This window comes from Leopardus geoffroyi, chromosome B1 (assembly GCF_018350155.1).
Source record: "Leopardus geoffroyi isolate Oge1 chromosome B1, O.geoffroyi_Oge1_pat1.0, whole genome shotgun sequence".
In the NCBI taxonomy this organism is placed as follows: Eukaryota; Metazoa; Chordata; class Mammalia; order Carnivora; family Felidae; genus Leopardus; species Leopardus geoffroyi.
The window spans coordinates 93046393-93061245 of NC_059327.1; positions in this window are offsets into that span (position 1 = coordinate 93046393).

The following is a 14853-nucleotide window of genomic DNA, read 5'->3' on the forward strand; positions in this document are numbered from 1 at the left end:
CATACTTTGACTATTGTTGATAGTGCTGCTTTAAACATGGGGTGCATTTGCCCCTTCGAAACAGCACTCCTGTATCCTTTGGATAAACACCTAGTGGTGAAATTGCTGGGTCATAGGGTATTTCTATTTTTAATTTTTTGAGGAACCTTCATACTGTTTTCCACAGTGGCTGCACCAGTTTTTCACCAGCAGTGCAAAAGAAATCCTTTCTCCACATCCTCATAAACATCTGTTGTTGCCTGAATTGTTAATTTTAGTCATTCTGACAGGTATGAAGTTGTATCTCAATGTAGTTTTGATTTGTATTTCCCGGATGATGAGTAATGTTGACCATTTTTTTCATATGTCTGTTAGCCATCTGGATGTCTTCTTTGGAAAAGCCTTTGGAAATGTCTTTTGTCCTTTTCTTCACTGGGTTATTTGATTTTGGGGGGTTGAGTTTGATAAGTTCTTTATAGATTTTGGATACTAACCCTTTATCAGATATGTCATTTGCAAATATCTTCTCCCATTCCGTCGGTTGCCTTTTAGTTTTGTTGATTGCTTCCTTCGGTGTGCAGAAGCTTTTTATCTTGATGAGGTCTCAGTAGCTCATTTTTGGCTTTGTTTCCCTTGCCTCCAGACCCATCAAATAAAAAGTTGCTGTGGCGAAGTCAAAGAGGTTGTTGCTATATTATCCTTTAGGATTTTAATGGCTTCCTGTATTATGTTTAGGTCATTCATCCATTTTGAGTTTATTTTTGTGTATGGTGTAAGAAAGTGGTATCAGTTCATTCTTTTGCATGTTGATGACCAGTTTTCCCAACAGTATTTGCTGAAGAGGTTGTCTTTTCTCCATGGGATATTCTTTCCTGCTTTGTCAAAGATTAGCTGGACATACGTTTGTGGGTCCGTTTCTGGGTTCTCTATCCTGTTCCATTGATGTGCCTGATTTTGGGCCAGGATCATACTGTCTTAATGATTACAGATTTGAAGTACAGCTTGAAGTCCAGAATTGTCATGCTTCCAGCTTTGGTTTTCTTTTTCAGGATTGCTTTGGCTATTCAGGTTTTTTTTCTGTTTCCATACAAATTTTATGATTGTTTATTCTAGCTCTGTGAAGAATGCTGGTGTTATTTTGATAGGGATTGCTTTATTTATTTATTTATTTTTTCCTCTCTCTGCAAGAAGCAGATATTGGTCTCAGTTGTCTCATTGAAAAAATCTTCATGCTTCCCTACCTCTTAAAGAAACCATAAATCTCACTCAGATCATGAGAGAATGTAGCATCTAAGCTTAACAGTATAATAGGAAAGTTGGCTTTTGAAAAACTTGATTCCAAGTTGAACTTGGCTTTAAAAAATAGCAGAGTATAAGGCTTTAGTTATTCTCACAGCTGAGATTTATGCTGTGATGGAAATCACTCTTTCATAGTTAATAAGCATGTGGATGTTTGTATCTTACAGGAACTGTGGGTCTAATGACAAAATTTAGCAATATTTCATTATTTATTCCTATTTTTATGATATTCAGGAGTTTTATATATGTCGCTGCAGAAATGAGACATCCCTTTAGTTATCCTTCACTCACTCTTTAGATGACATAGAACTGACATTTATGCTTTGGCCTCCATTTGCTATATATCATAATTTATAGTTCCCTATAATTATATTTTTCTAAGAATAGTCTTTCATTTTCATGACTTGGGAGATCAAATGTTGAACTGTTCTCTTTTTGAGTTTCTAAATGAAATAACGAACATTTTCTTTCCAAATGTGAGCTTTGGTCACATATTTCTTTCAGAGTAAACTTATGAAACTGGCTGATATGTCCAAGAGCTGTATATGAAATAGAATGGCCTCATTTAAAAATAATATTTTCTTGGGGCACCTGGGTGGCTCAGTAAGTTAAGCCTCCAACTCTTGATTTCGGCTCAGATCACAATCTCACAGTTCGTGAGATCAAGCCCCGCATCAGGCTCTACGCTGTCAGCATGGAGCCTGCTTGGGATTCTTTTTCTCCCTGTCTCTCTTCCCCTCCACTGCTCATGCTAACTCACTCTCTCTGTCTCTCGAAAATATATAAATTAAAAAAAAAATTAAAAATGTAAAAATAAACAAAATCATCTTTTCTTTACAAATTTTTATTTGGTATTATTTTTTTATTATTTGTAGTGATGATTTTGATCAATAACTAATTTACATTATTTGATATTGTCAATTTTCTGAGGTTTATAGATATTAACACTGACTTGACTTAATCTATTTAATATTATAAATATCAGAAAACAATTGCCTCTTTTCTGCCGTTGCCTTCTTTACTGTTTCCCCCAACACCACCACCAACTGTAGACTCTGGAAAATATATTTGAGATTTTATTTTGTCATATTTTTGCTTGGCATCAAAGAAACTGCACAAGTTACTTGTTCACATGTAAGCTCACCATTAGTAAGTTCACACAAATCATTAAAATATTTTCAGCTTTATAGATTGCATTTTATTACAAATTGTTGTTGAAACAGACTTCACATATTATAGGTGGAAAATAAATAAACACGGACAATTGAAGCCTTTTAGCCAAGATTTTACATTCTACCTTTTGAAGTAAACCCTTTTTTACGTTCACCATTTTGATGATGGACACATGAAGGATGAGAAGAGATATTTCTTTTCATGTTAAATACCATTTAATTCTATGTGCTCACCTCTGCTCAAGATAAGAGTTATAACTTTTCCAGATAGTTATAAATTTGGATTATGTAATATATATCAAAATGAATAATTTTAAAGTTTAATTATATTCTTAGTGTTAATCAATTATTTTAAAAAGAAAAACAACATGACACAATGAACTGAAAGGAAAGCTAGGTTTGTCTTGCCATGTCTTATTTCTTTGCTATGTTCCTGGAGATAGATTTCTTTCTTTCTTTTCCCTTCCTTCCTTCCTACCTTCCTTCCTTCCTTCCTTCCTTCTTTTTTAAGTTTATTTATTTATTTTGTGAGAGTATGTAAGAAGAGGAGGGGCAGAGAGAGAGACAGAGAGAGACAAAGAGAATAGCACAAACCCACAAACAGTGAAATCATGACCTGAATTGAAATTGAGTTGGATGCTTAACCAATGGAGCCATGTAGGTGCCCCCCATTAGTAGGTTTCTAATCTCATATTTCTAGAATACCTTGTGCACAAAGGGTATTGGTGTCATTATACAATTAACATGTTTTTCTATATTTTATACTTTTGAGTGAGCATAAAAAATACAGAAAGGAACATTATTAAGTGATAATGTTATTACTTAGCTATTAAATCTATTTAATACATAGTATAAAATAAATATTTGTTTTTGTTGCTATCATTTTTATTTATTTATTTATTTATTTTTTAATTTTTTTTTTCAACGTTTATTTATTTTTGGGACAGAGAGAGACAGAGCATGAACGGGGGAGGGGCAGAGAGAGAGGGAGACACAGAATCTGAAACAGGCTCCAGGCTCTGAGCCATCAGCCCAGAGCCCGACACGGGGCTCGAACTCACGGACCGCGAGATCGTGACCTGGCTGAAGTTGGACGCTTAACCGACTGCACCACACAGGCGCCCCTGTTGCTATCATTTTTGATAATTCCATTGTTCTTTAAATTATAATCAAGATTATCAACATTAATAAGGTTCTATATATTTAAAGCTTAAAAGACCTTTCAAAAACATACTAAAATTTACACAAACACAACACGCTGTGATAAAAGAATATCTTGATATCCTTGTTAATCAGAGGATATTTCTGTAACAGGTTAAAATGGTAAACTATTACTCAACTCTTACTGGGATACCTTCACTATAAGATTGCTATTTACTTAGTAGGGATGGTCCCCATCCTCCCTTAGAAATATTTAACATCTAGCTAATGCACTATTATGTGAATAGAAGAATTATAAACATTTTCACAGGTTACTTTGGGGATCACTTACTACTCACACAGTGCAGAAAACCATATTTAATTGTAGATGTTCATCACTTACCCATTTGGGAAAATGCTATATGATAATATCCAGAGACACATACTGAAAGATTTTTAGAAGCCTGATGATTTTTACAGAATATCATTCTTTATCAGAAAAGACAGAAAATTGATGGAAACAATCTCATTTCTGATGAAAAGATGACATCATTATTTCCACCTCACCCTCACCAAAAATTGAGAGATACAAACATATGGTTTTATATGTGTTCTACCAAAGTGTCCAGTCTTACAAACACCATATATTAAACCACACGTGAAGCATTCTGCCATCAGAAATGTGTTAAATGCTAAACTGCCTTTGTGTCAATCATAATGATAAGAACAATTAGATGAGAGCAAAAAGTGGATATTTTAAACATTGTTCTTAGGTTAAGATTTTAGGGATTAAATTTAGTCATCCTCTTGATTGCTTAATCACACTGTGTCCTAAATGGATGGTTATTGGGAGGTGTTTTTTTTTTTCTTTTATTTATTCACACCGTGTACAGATATAAAAGTAAGTCCTGTGGCTTCTGTTAATGAGTGTAGAGCATCTAGTGATTACTGTAGGATTAGAGCACAATGTATGTATAGAGTTGATACATTCTTTTTCAGTAATATTCAACAACAATGTGAATTCTAATTCTATACAACATAGCACATAAACATAATAAAAGAGCCATAATAAAACTAGCTCATATAATATTTCTTCATCAATAGATACAATATATCTATTGTATCTATTTAAAGCATGACATAATGCACCATATGAAGGGTGCATACAGAAGTATTAAAGTAGGTAAGGTAATTAGAAAACATTTCATGAGAATGATCAGAAAAATATTAGCCAAATTTATAGGATTAATGTTAGAATTAATTAGAATGTTAGAATTAATTAGAATGTTAGCATGTTAGAATCTGTAAGGGTTATGAAATGCATTATGTCATGAGTCAGCAAATTACTGTCTCCAAGAACTTTCTACCGCATCACTTATTTTTATAAATCAATTTCATTAGAAAACATTCGTACCCATTTATTTATATATTATCTATGGCTGCTTTCATAGTATGGTGACAGAGTTGAGTAGTCCAACAGAGACCATATAGCCTACAAAGCCTACAGTATTTACTATCTAGACCTTTATAGAAAAAATTTGCTGGGTCTTGTTTTATGTAATTAGAATAATAATAATATAGACATTGAATTATTTTACAAAAGAAAAACATAAAAGAATCTTTATAGTTTGACAAAGTGGTAGTACGAGATGACACTCATTTCTACTATTAATGAGAAATCCAGGATAAACTAAAATATTTCAGAATATGTAATCCAAGCTCTTTTTTTTTTAATAATCAAAGATCTTAAAAGAAAATCCACAGTTATAGAAAGAATGAAGATTCTACAAATAAAATTAAAAACATGCAAACTGATATTGCACAAGCTCTGGAGAAGAGGGTTCCAGTACCAAATGTGAACCTTTTATCATGTAATAGGTGTTTATAGTAATTGGAACAGGTGATGAAATCTGCCTTTGTTTTTATTACAGGCAGAGTTAAGTCTGTGATCAGTATTATAAAACCACTCACCTTCACTGGGAAATTAATAGTAATTAATAATAACAGTAAGATTATATAATGTATAAATAAGTATAAATACACTTACAGACTTCTCTTTTTTTTTTTTTCTCTCTCACATGGTAGAAGGAGCTAGGAGGGGTAACTGGGTGGCTCAGTTGGTTAAGCATCAGACTTCGGTTCAGGTCATGAGCTCACAGTTCCTGAGTTCAAGCCCTATGTCAGGCTCTGTGCTGAAAGATCAGAGCCTGGAGCCTGCTTCAGATTCTATGCCTCTCTCTCTCTCTCTCTCTCTCTCTGCACCTCCCCCACTCGTGCTCTGTCTCTCTCTTTCAAAAATAAATAAACCTTAAAAAAATTAAAAAAAAACAAAAATAAATAAACATTAGAAAAAAGGAACTACAAAACATTAAAAAATAAAGAAGGAGCTAGGGATTACCCTGGAGATTCGTTTTAAGGCACTAATCCTAGTCATAAATGTTCTACCCCTATAGTTCAAGCATCTACCAAAGGCCTCACCTACCTCTACTATCATTTTTTGGGATTTAGGATTTCAACATATAACTTTTGGGGAGGGACAAACATTCAGACCATTTATATTTATATATATTTAATGTTTTACATACATATATATATATATATATATATATATACATATGTTACATAATAATTTATAATATTTAAATTGTATTCGGGGCGCCTGGGTGGCTCAGTTGGTTGAGCGTCGGACTTCAGCTCAGGTCATGTTCTCACACTCCGTGAGTTCGAGCCCCGTGTCGGGCTTTCTGCTGATAGCTCAGAGCCTGGAGCCCGCTTCAGATTCTGTGTCTCCCCCTGTCTCTGCCCCTCCACTGTTCATGCTCTGTCTCTCTCTGTCTCAAAAATAAATAAAAACATTAAAAAAAATTAAAAAAATAAAATACAATGATATGTAACTGTATATAATGTATAAATCTATGCATACTTAATAAATATATTTCAGTCAATAGAAAATTGAAAAAAGTACTGGAATGAAAGAAGCAATGGTGAGCATAAATATTGATAAAAACACATACATAAGTGTTAAGAATCATTGCTTATGGGGCGCCTGGGTGGCGCAGTCGGTTAAGTGTCCGACATCAGCCAGGTCACGATCTCGCGGTCTGTGAGTTCGAGCCCCGCGTCAGGCTCTGGGCTGATGGCTCAGAGCCTGGAGCCTGTTTCTGATTCTGTGTCTCCCTCTCTCTCTGCCCCTCCCCCGTTCATGCTCTGTCTCTCTCTGTCCCAAATATAAATAAACGTTGAAAAAGAAAAAAAAAATAAAAAAAAAAAAAGCATCATTGCTTATGATAATGTGGGAGATTCACAAAAATGTAAGGAAGAGCAGGTATAGCCACATTCAAAGAATATAAAGTCTTAAATTATTTGGCTGATGAGTACACCTATTAATAAATACTAAGCATGTTTCATATAGGTTAAAATAGTTGGGCTACCCTGTGCAAGAAAAAAATATGTGTAATATGTAACTTCCAAATCAGTATAAAAAAATAACAGGAAAAGAACTCTATCTATCTATCTATCTATCTATAATCTATCTATCATTTATCTACCTATTGAGGGGTTGAGGTATACATATATACATATGTATATATGTATATGCATGTATATATGTATATACATATGTATATATGTATATATATGTGTGTGTATATATACGCCAGGAGCAAAAAATAATCTTGATGAATATAATACAATAGGACTAAATCTAAGTACAACATAAACATAATAATGGTAAATGAATTACAATAACACCAAAAACAATTTGGATATTAAAAATCACACACAACTCAATACTTACAAAGGCACAGTAAAGCATAATTATACAAGAAGAATCAAAGTAAAAGAACTGATAAAGACATGCCAGAGAAATAATCAAGGAAATCTGGTGTGGCTACACTAATTTCAGTCAAATAGAATACAACACAATCAGGTTATAAGGGTTTTCTCTTTCACACACATAAATGTAAGTGCAATTCATGGGTGTTAAGGCATGAGATCAACTATTAAGGAGGAAGGAGTAGAAAGCTAACATCCTCTTTCTTTAAGAAATCTTCCGAAAGTTGCACATAGTGTTTCTTTTGTACCCCTTAACCCGATATTAGTGATATGGTCCCACCTACATGTGGGAGAAGCTGGGAAATACCCTCATATTCCAGAATATCAATGCCCAGTTGGATGTCATTCAAGGCTTCTCTTACTATGGAGTGTTTGGTGAACAGATACTTGAAGAAAACAAGGAGATTGTCATAGTCCCAACAACATATTAAAACAGAAACCATAACATATTAAAACACTTAGATGACCAGAAATCAAAGCCTTTGAAAACTCATTTCATCAATAGCAGAATATATATTAAATCGTACCTCTTGAATTCATTTGCCCTAATGAAAACTGCATTCTTTTCATAGTTTGGTAGATATATGTCTTCAGGAACCAAACCTACTAGTTTTTTTTTATTTTTTTTCTAGTATATTATATTAACAGTTAATAAAAATACAAGACACAGAGAAAAGTTGACACAGTTGCAAAACCAGTATTAAAAACAGATTGATGTTTCTAGAAACATTACCTAAATATTTTAAACAAAGAGATGTTGCTTCCTGGTCCCCTTTTCCTCCTTCTCCACCTTTAGGGAAGGGAAAGAAAAAGTGTTAATTGCTTTTAAACTTACCTTAAATATATGTTTATTGTTAGAACCCACATATAAATGAGGCCTTAGAATATTTAAGATTATTTCCTACCTTTTTATGTGTAGCTTCCTGTTATAAGGAATCAAATATTGGAAAATATTTGAATTTGTACTAACATAAATTAGAACATACAAAGAAAGTAATAATAGAAAAAAATGTCCTGGCGAAGATATAGGTATGCCCATATATCAATGAACGTGTGCCTGTAGGTGGATATACAATATCATTGATTGTATAATCAATATGTCTGGAAAACATACTCATCTTAGTCATAGTTTCCAGAACAATGTGATTAGAATGCTGTTAATGTGCTCACATCTTCATTTGAAAATATAATATATCTTGCAAATAATAAAGCCATTCAATTTAAAAATAGCATTTTTGTCATTTCAATAACTCCTAAAATACTTTTTCATTTCTGTTTTAATAAAAGAGGTATCTCAAAATATTAAAAAATTTAGCTGGAGGGACAAAATGTACTGTGAATATATGTGACAAATTTTATTTTTCTGAAATATGTATTGGCTAGCTGCTGTCATTATTAGAATCTCCAAGTATAATATTTTCAGTTATTACTTTTACTGACACATATTACAGAAACTGAGTAGACATACACTGCAGGATTTGGTAAAATGAGATATAATTCAAAGAAATTGTACTATTGAACTCCTAAAAATCACATATAAGGTTAAAACATAAATGTGCTATTAACAAAGAGATATTACCTTACTGTATAATGCCTTCCCAAATTTAATTTATGACTGATTTACTTTATACCATTGAATGAACTTTCTTTGTTTTTTTTTTTTTTTTTTCCCATGGCTTCATTATTACTCAATTTAAGTCAAGTAGCAGAATTATTTATGCTACTGTGTTAGAACATATAACTAAAATACAGCCCAAGTCTTTCTCATTGAGAACAAGCACTTAACTCCTTTAAGCAACATAGGAATCTTTAAGGTTCTTGGTTGTGGACTAGATTTTCTGATTGTCGTGAGTCTGTGACATTAATCAACGTGTTGTAATGCTCTGAGCAAACATTTATTCATCTATAAAATGGGGATAAGAAAATTCTCTTCATAGGGGCAAATGATAATCAAATGAGATTGTACATGCTAACCTACTATTCAGAGTTGTATAAATAGAAGAGACTTAAAAAATACTAAAGTAACATGAATATTAATATACAAGACCATTAACCTAATTAACTGATAATTTTCTCATTTGTAATGTGTTCCCATCAATATTGAAATATATTTGGTTATGGAGTTATATATATATTTTTTAAGAGGACACAACCAAAAATAAAGTTAGTGCTACCAGGGGTGTCTGGGTGGCTCAGTAGGTTAAGTATCTGACTCTTGATATCAGCTCAGATATGATCTCAAGGTTCTGTGCCCACAGTGTGGAGCCTGCAGGGATTATCTCTCTTCCCACTCTTTCTCTGCCCCTCTCCCACTCATGTGTGCATGCGGGCACATGCCTGCCAGCTCTTTCTCTCTCTCAAAATAAATAAATAAACATTTAAAAATGTTAGTACTACCAAATTAACTCTTTAATAAATAACAACATGTTGTGTACTATATAGTATACATAACATACAATATTGCATCTATTTTATAATGAACTACACGTAGAAATAATATAAAATACTGAAAAATTATTATGGGTTTTACATGTAGTATAAAAGGTCAATAAATTAAAAGTATGCATTAAAATGACACTATGGAGTACAGAATAACTAAAGGTAGATATTTAATTAGCTTTGGCACAGATGGGCATTTATACATTAAATATGAATTACAGAAAATACAGAAATTCTGTATTTTTCTGCATAGGAGAAAATAGAAACATTAGAAAAAAATTACAACTCAGGGCACCTGGTGGCTCAGTCAGTTAAATGTCCGACTTTGGCTTGGTGATTTCACAGTTTGTGAGTTTGAGCCCTGCATCACGCACTGTGCTGACAGCTCAGAGCCTGGAGCCTGCTTCAGATTCTGTGTGTGTGTCTCTCTCTGCCCCTAAGTCCACATCCCCTCTCAAAAATAAAGAAACATTAAAAAAAATTAAAAAATTACAGCTTAAGGAGATAAACTAGTAAAACACAACAATGAACTCAAACAATATTCAAAATATGAAAAATATTTGCACCATAACTGATATTAACTTAATACCTATAGTAGAGAAATACACTCCTATTATTTAATATAGAAATTGGATAACTCAAAGGAAAAAAAAGGTCAGTATACGTTCAGAAAATTCACAAGAATTGTCCAAAATTAAGTAAAAATAGAAAAAAAATTGTTTCATTCCACTGCTGTTTATAGAAATGCAATCTAAAATAATGTTACCATTAGAAATTTCATTTTGTATGATGATGAAGCATATTAAGAGTGACAATGGTCAGGTTCAACACATTCTTCTATAGAATTTATGATAACATACACCTTTCAGAAGTATAACTTTTCAATGCAGGACTATGGAGGACTAGTTTTACAAAATGTCCATATCCTTTGACAAAGTGCTGTGGTTAGCATGAAATATCGATACATTGGTCTTATTTTGTAAATATAGACACCCAAACATACTGCCTACACATATACCCATGTTCAGATATACATTGTATAAAGATGCTCACCAATACAAAACAGTAATTATTTAATTAGGTGTTAGTGATTTTGATCGTTTTATGCATTTTGCAATGGCAGAAAATTATTTTGCACAATAATATATTCTTAATTTTGTAATTAGAATTAAAACAATATATTTTCATTTGGATGAAAATAAAATTAAGGAGTCATATATAAGAAATATTCAAGTTTATTAAAACCTCTGCTTTAGAAAGCCAAGATTAATGATATATAAAAGTCTTGTTATTGTTGGTAAGACCGAGATAAATGCATGAATATTTATCTTTTAATAGATTTTGAGTTTGATTTAATGAAGTTTTAATGTTATGCTTTATAATACACCACTATTTCCTATATAGTATGAAGGATCGTAATTGGAATATATGGTCCAATTCACATTCAATTAGTGATATACTATTTCATACTAAAACCTGTGCTGCTGCTAACTCTTTTAATTTGTGGAGACTGTATTCTAATTAGATTTTATAATGATAATTCAAAGAAATTATCTAGTAATTCTTAGTTGTTTTTTATTTCCCTTTAGAGAAGGTTATTAATTATTGAATTCATCAAATTCTAATCTGTACAAAAAGACTAGTTCCTTTGGTGACTTAATAATTATAAGAAATGATCTAAAACTGGTACCATCATTATAAAACTAAAACATATATTTGATGTACAAATATAACATAATATGATTAACATCATTGTTGGAAAACAATTTTTTCAAATATCAAATCTTTCTTAAAAAACATCAATAATACAGATAGTTGCAAAAAGAACACAATTTTCAAATACAAACTAAATATCTAATAAATAAAATATCTGAATAGAAATAAAATAAATTTTAACTTTTAAACTGTCAACTTCTAAAATATTAATAAATTTGATAACACAAAATGATTTCAGAATGTGGGAAAACAAGAAATTGATTGTATGGCTTGCAAAGGTGCATATCAGAACAGTTTTCTAGAAGACCATTTCACAATATATATCAGAAACAGTAAAGTTTTGTATTTTTACTTGGAGAAATTTATTCCATAAAATTATAACTTGTTACAAATTAGTTTAATTTGATGACTATTTGTCATCACATTGGTTATTAAAATGAAAAGATGGACATATCCAAAAATGAGAAAACCGGTTTATAAAAATTAAGTTAATTCTATATGATGGTCAGTCGTATAATGTTCAATCGTTTAAATGCCTGCACTCTACACACCCCTAGGTTCATTGCAGCATTATTTATAACAGCCAAGATATGGAAATAACCTAAGTTTCCATCCATAGGTGGATGAATAAAGAAAATGTGGCATATATATTAAATGGAAAGTTATTCAGACATAAAAAGAATATAATCTTACCATTTGTGACAACATGGATGGACTTAGAGGGTATCATACTAAGTAGAATAAATCAGTCAGATAAAGATAAATACCATATCATCCCACTAATAGTTGAGTTAAAAACAATGCACAAACAAACAGCAAATTCATAAATACAGAGAATACACTGGTAACTGCCAGAGGAGAGAGGAACCAGGGAAATGGGCAAAAAAGTGAAGGAAATTAAGACATACAAACTTTCAGTTATAAAATATGTAAGTCACAGAGATAAAACTATAACATAGGGAATATACTTAATAATATTGTCATAATGTTGTATGGTGACTGATGGTAAATAAATGTACCATGGTAGGCACTGGGTGGTATATAGAATTGTAGAATCTCTATGTTGTGCACTTGAAACTAACAGAGCATTATATGTTAGCTATATTTAAATAGTATTTTTTTAATTCTTAAAAAAATCTCTCCAAGAAATGTTTAAAAAATGAATAAAATAAAATTGTGATAATTTGAGATTTTTGTTCAATATTTGTTATATTTTGTACATCAATAATTACAATTTATACAAATGTAAAATTGTTTAATAGTATGGAAAAATGCTTACTACACATTTCATATGTAAACTCCTAGCTCACAAAATAATATAAACTGGTAATTTTTTATGATGTGTATATTTACAGATATGTTTTAGTTAAAAAAATAAAACATATCCTTTTGTCTGTGTTTATCATAAATAAAAAGCATAAACATAAGAAATAAAAATTAAACATAATAGTTCTGTTAAAGTGGAAAGTGATATTTTTCATTGTGTTCCTTGGATCAAAATACCTTTTTATATTTGAATTATCTTTGATAGTTTGTTATTCATACACAAGATTTACATACGTAGGATAAATGCTTATAAACCATAGAATAGCATGAAAATAAGAAATTGCTTTATTTTAGGGTTGCCTGGGTGGCTCAGTTGGTGGAGTGTCTGCCTCCTGATTTCGGCTCGGGTCATGATCTCACGGTTGGTGAGTTCGAGCCCCACATCAGGCTCTGCACTGATGGCATGGAGCCTGCTTGGGATTCTCTCTTTCCTCTCTCTGCCCTTCCCTTGCTCATGCTCTCTCTCTGAAAATAAATAAATAAAATTAAAAAAAAAAAGAAATTGTTTTATTTTAATTATTAGGTATTAGTAAGCAATAGCTGAGATAAGATTAAGTTTCCTGTGCCATTAAGTTCACCTTTGGCATCGCAGGCGTGATGAGAGTTCTATTATTTCTAAATATTCTTTCTGGACTAATCTACATGCTTGCAGTAGTTACTTATTCCATGATGGCTATGATAATAGCACCTGTGGATGGTGGATTAAAACATTTTTTCAAAGCTGAGAAATTGCCATGGAATTACATTCTCTCTTGGACAATATATCTTTGCATAAACACGACTACTGAAAGTAGGAGAAAATCCAAGAAAATACAGCATAGAAATAGTAACCAGAATTTTATATGCCTTCTCTCCCTCCTATTACTTTTTATTTTCATTTTTCATAAACATTGCATTATCTTCATATTAACTCTTGCACAAAATGAATGGTGTGTGTGTGTGTGTGTGTGTGTGTGTGTGTGTGTAGTCATGGTTGTAATTTAAGAGTCTTTTGGGTAAAGGAATCACTGAACTGTAAGATGTAAGTGACCCAGATTACTGCAGGGAGTCTTGCCTGCTGCAAGAAAAGAATTATAAATAGATGTAGTAGGTAAAATGAAGACAAAAATCTGGATCAGGAAGCCTGAACACGAAATATCAAACACTTAATTTTACTTACATAATAATTGACATCAAGTTTTAGCTTCACCTTTAAAATTTAGTTGATTCCTGAGTATGGAGAATAATCGTTCATCTATACAGTAATAAGGATCATAATAAAAAAAGCGATTTTAGATATTGTAAACATAAACTCATGGGATTAAATATGATCATTTAATGGGGATTGATCTATAGTGAAATAGTATTATTAAGAAAATACTTGATCATAGTCTATATGCATCTACATTTACATTGTCCTATAAACCCCATCATTTTTTTAAATAATACAGGAGGGAAATCTTTCCATGACCATTACAGTCCAAATTTTCAAGTTAGATTTAATTCCTTGCTTGTTCTCTGACATTATATGTGCTTCTTTTACATTTTTGAGAATTAATTTAAATCCCATCAACATATAAAATTCCCTTTGTATTTAAAACAATATTAAACAAGACATATATTTTTATTTGATTAATCTTCTAAAAAAGAATAAAACTTACAGTCATAATTATAGAATTTTTCTGAGTGTCAGAGACTCTGAGAAAGGAAGTCAACCTTTCTGCAAAGGCCACTGAACCAATTTATAAGTGATCAGCCATCCAAGAAATCTGAAAGTTCTAGTTTTATTTATTCACTGAAAGGAGACAGAGCTTCCTATATTTATTTCACATTCTTAAGACATGACAAGAAATTCCTTTTTCTTAATGTGACTAAAACTGGGAACTTCCAAGTTGATATACCAGTAATGCTAGTCTTCCTCTATATTACCCGTTCCAAGTTTCAATACTTTTATTCAGTCTAATAATGC